This window comes from Seriola lalandi, unplaced genomic scaffold, assembly GCF_002814215.2.
Source record: "Seriola lalandi dorsalis isolate HSWRI2012SDOR001 ecotype SW California unplaced genomic scaffold, Sedor1 jcf7180002054285, whole genome shotgun sequence".
NCBI classification, from domain to species: Eukaryota; Metazoa; Chordata; class Actinopteri; order Carangiformes; family Carangidae; genus Seriola; species Seriola lalandi.
In genome coordinates, this window is record NW_019524838.1 from 962,613 (window position 1) to 970,826 (window position 8,214).

Consider the following 8,214-nt stretch of genomic DNA (forward strand, 5'->3'; position numbering starts at 1 on the left):
GACCCCTGCTGACCTTCTTTTTCATTGACCCCTGGGTTTGGTCACTGCTTCAGAGCACAGGCAGGAGTATAAGGTCAGAGTTGAAAGTATCCTCAGCTGTGCTGTCATGGAAACAGCAGCATTTGCTCTTCTTATCGTTAGTTTTATTCTAAGGATAATGGGCCACTTAAAACCATATTTTCATTTGCTGTTATTTTGTCTCACCTTTTGAAGGTTTTCCTTTTTAAAGCACTCAGAGGGCATGTTTCTATGTAGCTACTGAATAATATAAGATATTAATCTTTTGTGGACTGATATTGGAAAATATTGAAATAAAGTTGTACGTAATGGCTCCTATTGTGGTACTGATGCCTCCTGGTTTGTTTTGAAGATAATGTGGGTGCAAATTGTTTTGAATTGTTAGTTACATTTTACCGATTAGTTCTTCGTGTTTTACCTGCTCTTTTTGTATTTGACATGCTGTATTGGGGTTTCCATCACATTTTATGTGCAGCAAAGCATAGATCCCCCTTCTTCAGTGTTGTGACCAAAGCTTCAGAGTCCGCCATTGTGGTCAATCGAAACACACCCGTGGTTTGTTTTTGCACTTCCTGTTTGTGACCGTTGTGAAGGGTTTCCTTGCAATCAGTGCTGCGGCAGGGGGAGGGGGGGGATCAATACTTTCAATGTAACGTGTGGCCAATGGAATAAGGGAGTGATTTATGTAGGAATGGCTGCTCCCCGAATCAGATGGGATTTGTGTTTGGTGGCCGGATGAGTGGAGGGGAGGAGGGGTGGTGGCAAAGCGACCCAGAGCAAGAAGAACTATAAAAGGTTTAAAAAAAAAAAAAAAAAGTGTGCTTCGGTGCTGTTGGTCATGGCACCACTCCTCTCCTCTTCCCGCTGTCCTCTCTTCTCTTTTCATCTCTCAAACACACCATGCTCTCTGACTGTCCCGCTTAATCTTAGTGCTGTAGTATTATGAGACTAAAGACCGACGACACACACACACACACACACACACACACACACACACACACACACACACACACACACACACACACACACACACCAGGAGTTTAGCAGGTTGTGGACCACCAGCCAGAAACAGCATATGTCCCTCTCCTCTCCAGATTAATGAGAGCATGTTAATATTACCATACAGTCAGAGAGGAGGGGATAGGGGCAAGGGATAGGGAGGGGTGGGAGATGAAAGGTAGAGGGAGAGTGTAAGAGCCTTGCAGACAGACTAAGATTCAGAGGGAAGCACGAGGCGAGAGGAATGAGAGCAAGTCTGCGAGAGAAGGAGGGAAAGAGCAAGTCTTGGAAAGAGACAGAAAGATGGAAGTGTGGAGGCGGGAAAGAGCGAGAGAAGCGAGGACATAACAACCATAGAAAAATGTGTGTGTGTGTGTGTTTGCTTTATTGCAGTGGCCCCACCTACCCCTCCATCCTGTTAAGGAGGCACAGTCCTAAGGAGGAGGGGTAGGATCCCCTCCCTCAGCCACCGACACACACACACGCATACACTCTCTCTCTCTGGCTCATACACACACTGTGCTCCGTGAGGGAGCAGTCGCTGAAGAGCTCTGGATAGACCATGCAAGGTTCTGCAGGTGTCCCACCCTTCTCTCATCACATTGATGCTTTAGAAGGTACTATTTCAATTTGTTTCTTTCTCCTTTCTGCCACTCATCCAAATTCTTCTTCAGTTTTGTTTGGTTTGTGCTTTCTCCTTCTTTGCTTGAAGATTTCCCCTCTTCATGTGTCAGAGTAATCTGTGAGCCTCTGCTGCTAATGTGAATGTGTTTGTGTGAGACTGCATGTGCGTTTGTGTGACACTGAATGCATGCTTGTATGGTTGTTTACAAGCTCTACTGTGGCCGCAGGTCTGCCAACTTTAGCAGAGTGGATTCTATTAGCTACATGTGTTTCAGCTCGATTTGATTTTATTATCCTGTAATGCCTTTTTTAAAACTATTTTTGTAGGGGTCATGGCTTTGGCTGCTTGTTGCATTATTTAGTCTGGCATTTTATTATTTTTATTGGTGTTCAACTCTTAAGGGTAGAGGGAGACAAAGCGCATTATGTATGCCCTGTGTACACCCTCTATATGCGTATTCATGATGTTTGGGTAGCGGCTTTCAGTCAAATCAACTGTAGTAGAAATAGATGGCATCATCTTTGATATAATTTTGGTTTTTTTGGATGCAATAGTGATGATGGTGGGTGTGAAAGAGTTGGAGATGTGCGAACTGTGAATTTTGGGAGTTGTTTTTAGTCTTGTAAAGGTTTTCATATTGCACAAGATTCTTTGAACTGTAACACACACAAAAAAAACTACTAGTCAGATGAGTTTTTTTCTTTTCTTTATAAAAAGTAGATTTGTGTGTCACACAAACTCTCAGTTCATCAAAAGCAAAGCAGATGATATGTTTTATTATCGAAATAAGGGAGATGGCCGCAAAAATAGCTAATAATCCTATAACGTGGAGTGTGTGTGTGTCCGTGTGTGCATTTGTGTGTGTGTGTCTACGTCTGTGAGAGAGAGAGCACATGTCTTGCATGTAACGTGCTGTATTGGCGAACACCCAATACACCCCTTTTCTGCTCACACTAGAGAGGGAGGTACAGTGTAAAGCAGCACTCCTCTAATATATCGATAACAATATTCACTAAGGACATTTTATTTCTTTATGCAACACAATCTTAAGTTCTATATTAACTATAATTCTACATTTTAACATATCTTCCACGTTATTTGAAATACTGAGTTTCAGCATGATTTTACTGGGATGACTAAGCTAAAATGTTCTTATTGTTTTTCTGGGGTTTAGTCTAACCGAGAATTTCTTAACTGAATTAGATATCTGGCTCACTTTTGCTAATTTTGTGTTTTTTCGTGGCACAATTATAACCATACTCAGCAAATATTGCATAAAGCATATTTTTCACAATGCTGAAGTTTTCAGGACAGCCCCACTCGTATTTGTCCAGTTCTTTACATCCTTGTTTGGAAATCAAGCTGGTGACCATTTGTTCAAACAAACCTGACGAATAACCTCCAAATTCATTCTGCAAATCTGTACCTTCCACAATATGTCCCCCTCATCCCTTTCTTCTGCTCATCCTTTAGGTTAAAGCAGCGTTTTCTCCCCCTTTTTTAGGCTTGTATTGACCTGTTAATAGTATTATCCACAGAGCGTGTGGCAGGGCCAGGGTCACATCCCTCTAGGGTTTGGATGGTCAGCCCTCTGGCCACAGTTTGGTCAGAGAGCGACCAATAGGACCTAAGCTGTGGTCATCTTTCAATCTAGCTCCTTTCACAGCAGAGGTCACGCGAGTCAAAGGGTAATAAGTTTAACCCCTCGAGGGGTGAGAAGTCAGAGGTCACAAACAAGGCTATAGGGAGAAGGTTTGCATCATCAATCAGTGGCACTCCTGGTTATATCTATGCATATCGATGACACATACTCGTTTCTGCCAATCTCATTTGCATGACTCGCCAAGCACAAAGGGCAGCGATTATAGTCATACAAGTGTGAACGAAAGTAAGTTTTTAAGTAATGTTTAGCTCATATAATTTTACTTTTTTTTTTTTACCCTTTCTTTGTGTAATTTTAACCCTCGTCTTCATTAATGCCATCCACTTTTACAAATGATAATGCTGCTCATTCAATCTCCCCAAAAAATTCTTAAGAAGAAAATATATTATCTTTGCAGCAATCAGGTGTTGTGATGTATTTTTATTACTGCCTCAAATGTTTATACCAAAAATTACAATGAGACAATAGACTGCTTTTTCCATCATTCAACTAAATTAAACCGCTAACCAATTCATCCAGCATGTTAACTGGTTATCTGTTTTGCTACACCTTTAATACGATGCTGCATTGAACAGAAACCACTAAAAACAAGGTCTATATCAATATTTTGGTCTGTTTTTCTTGTTGGGGAAAACAGTAATAACTGTTGGTGATGGCTTTATGTAAATGATGATACATTCATCTGAAAGGGTGTGGCCTTTTTAGTGCATATCCACAATTTTCTGCCAGTGTACATCGTTAGGGGCTTACGGGTATCCTTTTAAATACATGTAATTATACAGCCTTCAAAGGGGATTTTATTAAAATAATGTCCCACAATGTTAGTATGACATTTTCTTAAATTCTGCTGCAGATGAGCAAGTGTAACCCTCCTTGTAAATCTGAAATGGTGCTGTGCTGATGTTTCCTCTCCCTGGCTGATGTTAGCGATGTGTCAGCATTAAGCTAGGCCTGCCTGCTAGGCTGCTTGGGCCGTGGTGGCGACCAGCCCAGTCTGGCCAAAAGCCAGACCAGACATGTCTTGGCACCAGACAACAGAGATGTGACGAGATCAAGGATTGAGGGAAATAGGTTCATACTGTATGCAGTATTGTTGATCCATGTTATCGACAAAGTATAACAATCTGTATGTTATTCACATTTCTTAAGGATTATGATGATTAAAGATTTTTCCCTTTTCTCTGTTTGATTCAACAGTGTACCATGATGGGAGAAAGACATAATAGACGAGATCACGGGACGAAAAAAGACCATGCGACAAAGATCCCAGGTCGGTCTCCAAACCAAAATGTCGCAGTTAACATGGTATGGTCCTTCTCCAAATGAGCCACCATGATGGGCCTGATGTGTATTACTTTAAGGGAGGCTCCACATGCACATTACATGTATGGGTTGTGGTGCAAATATGTTGAGCACACAATAGGATGTGTGCATGCCATTAAGTGTGTGAATAAGAGAGATGTACATGTTGCTCAGTCAGCTATTGCACAGACAGAGACCATCAATCACAAATGCACGGTGAGCCGCATTGCTCTTTTGCTGGTCCCTCAAGTCCTTTCTCTGGCCTGGAATTACACAGCACTTGCAGCACTGCATTTTTCTGGACTTTGCCTTAACCCTGCACCGTAACTCATGCAACACATTTGTGCGGTGCCATGTCTTTTTAAACTATGACAAGAGGTTGAATTTTATAGTGTAACGGAGCCTTGTATACACAAGTCAAACACAAATGATTTCCCCTGTTTCTATCAGGTTTTGATTCTCTAGTTGAACTAATATCAGCACAAAGTGAGGTCTGTAATGTTTGTGGCTTTCATGCTGTTTAAAATAAGTTAAATGTACACTGAGGGACAGACTGCTTCTTGCATTTGCAATAACATCAGCCCTCAGTACATACATTTCTGTATGTACTGTAAGCAGTATAAGTACAACATGTGTTACTGTAGGTGCCTCCCTCACTGTACCTACTGCATGACGTTATTAGGCTCACGCAGATGCTTCTACACGCCTGCTTGGCATCTTGTTTCCCTGCATGTACCTGATGTCAGCTGTTAAAGAGCTCTGCATGTGCCTCATCCTCATATGAACCACCTGCGTCTTTTGTCCTTATGTTTGACCACTATCATTAATGTGCAAACTCTTCTTTTGCCTCATGTTTTTGTCTTTTACCACTGGTATAACTATTTTATGTTCCGTTACATCTTATTTAAAAAATTCCCTCATTTGCTGTTTTGAATTATTTTAGACTTAAAACTAAACTTTTAACAACATATGTCATTAAACTATGCAAGGATGCCATCAAATTATCCATAGCTCTATGGTATGGGCAGAAGCCAGGTGTATTTGAGGGATGAGTGTAAAGACCTTGGGTTTTGGATAAGAGATGAGGTTGAGCGTGCTGAGGGCTCTATGCATTTTGCAATACTGACGAGGGTTTTGGAGAGCGCGTGTGATAAGCAGCAGGTGGACTGGTTATTGTTGTGATAAGAGCTGGTGATCGATCATGTGGTCAAGGTCTTGTCTTTCAGACATAGTTTGATCAGCTGAAAGTTTCACTTCACATTTATCTCCTGAACTGCAGCAGTAGCCAACTACTTACATGTGGAAAAAAGCACACCATACACCAGTACTTAACTAGATTAAAAACGTATCCGCCTTCCTAAAACTATTAATTTATAGGTTCAGTATATTCTCTCTCTGCTAAGTGTGGACGCAATCTTTTGATTCTACTTTGTCCCCTCAAAATGTGTAGAATAATAGGATAGAAAAACATTTATCAGAGGAATTCAGTGTTTAACTGTATTGTGCAGGGGGAAGAAGTATCAGTTAAGACACTTTTTTCCAGATTAATGTAGAAAGAAACCTGCCTTCTGATGGGGTCTTAATGAAGTGATGTGGTGCCCATGTTGTGAAGATATGCTCTTTGTAAAGGTCACATATTACTGCTCGCTATGTTGTGATGCGGCCAATAAAACAGCCAATAACTGACCCTGTGAAACATGCACTAATGAGAATGTTTTGTCAAGGGTTTTATCCTCGGGATTGAAAACATGCCTTTTTAAAGTAATAAAAATAATCCTTCAGCCTCATTCATGAAACTGTGAAACTACAAACCTCATTAATGGCTTTACCTTTAACCCGTAATTGAATAGTTACTAAAAAACAGACTTGTTAAGCAAACTTAAGATTAGATATGAAGTTCCTTCTGCCTATGTTGGGGACTGCAGGTTTAAAAATATACATCCTCGTAGCCTGAGGGGAGCCATGTGCTCACATTGTTAACACCTTCATAGACACAGTAGGTAACACACACAATGATGCAGTATATGTTACCACACTAATAAAACTATGGTGTTTTTTCTTCAGCTCTGAGAGAAGCAGAGAAGACTTAACATCAGAGGAACATGTTTTTATGGTCCATTCCTAAACATGACTCAACATTTTACAAAGCAATGCCTTTTACGTACAGGGAAATCTCAAAATTGTTCAAGTTTACAAGGCAAGTTCATTTTAAAGATATCTGTGATTTAATATTACATCATGACTATGTATTTTTGAGTCAAAAATAATCATACCACGGTAACTGATTTACATTTACGTTTAAATCGGAACTGGTTCATAAATGAAGCTCATGTTTAAGAGCAGAGGGTCCATAATTCTTTTGAGGAGATGCCTTAACATTAGTTCTTCTTGGAAGATTTGGAAAAAATGAGTTGCTGTTTTATGTAAGATTGGGTGATACTGTATCTAGGTAAGGAGAAAAGTTGATAAGATGGCGGGGCCGGTGCCATTTGTTAAATCAAGGTGAAGAACAGGGACCTTGAAATGACCAGAGACCTATAACAGAATGCTCCCCGGGAAAAGGCCAGTCCTCCAATGGACCACAATCGACTCCACACTCATTTACATGAGACATAAATTCACATTTAAATGGTAGAAAATTGCTCGGGTGGCTGATACACTGGGGCATATGAAATTATAATTGTAGTCAGCCGCATATATGTGTGTGTATGTGGGTGATATAAGATTGAGGAGATGTGTGGAGGAATTATGTGTCCAATAACTGAGATGGGATGTAAATATGGTCAGGACAGTCACTAGTCTGATGTGCCATCGGCCCATTTCATCTGGGACTGCAGTGCAGGGGCTAAATGGCAGCCAGTCCCACATTGAACAACTGGCAAATTAAAACTGGTCTCCACAGTCTTACACTAAGTGTTTTATGTGAAATTAAGTATCTAGTCTAAATGGAGTGTTTGCCTGCCAGCAGATCATTTTTGTATAGGTAAGATAAGTAGGGCTGCAACTAACAGTTATTTTGCTATTGATTAATCTGAAGATTACTTTCTCATTTAATCGCTTTGTCTATAAAATGTCAGGGTAGCAGTTCAAAACCCAGATATTTAGTTTACAGTCATATAAAACACAGAAGCAGCTAATCTTAACATTGAAGAGGCGGGGACAAGAGACTATTTGATGTTTTTGAAAAAAAAAAAAAAAAAAAAATTTACTGATTATCCAAATAGAATTTTATGTTGAACAATTTAATCAACCAATCATTGCAGCTGTGTAGTAATCGTGGTGTATAAAAACACAGTTAAACAAATGACCACAGACAACAACCACTGAGGGAAATTTATCACAAGATGAATCAGTGACGCAATGATAAAATGTGTAGTTTCATACACATTCTACCTGTTTTTATGTGCATGATTTATTGTCCTTGTATTTGACATGGCATAAATGGCTGCACAGTAGATGAAACTACCCTCAGATTCTGTGCAGCTTGTACTGTTGCAGGTTGATTTTTATTTTTTTTTTTTAAATACTCTTTCCATCTACCAAAGACCTCATTGTGCCCCTTCCTCATCCTACTATCCCTCTTTCCCTCCTTTTCTTCATGCAGTTT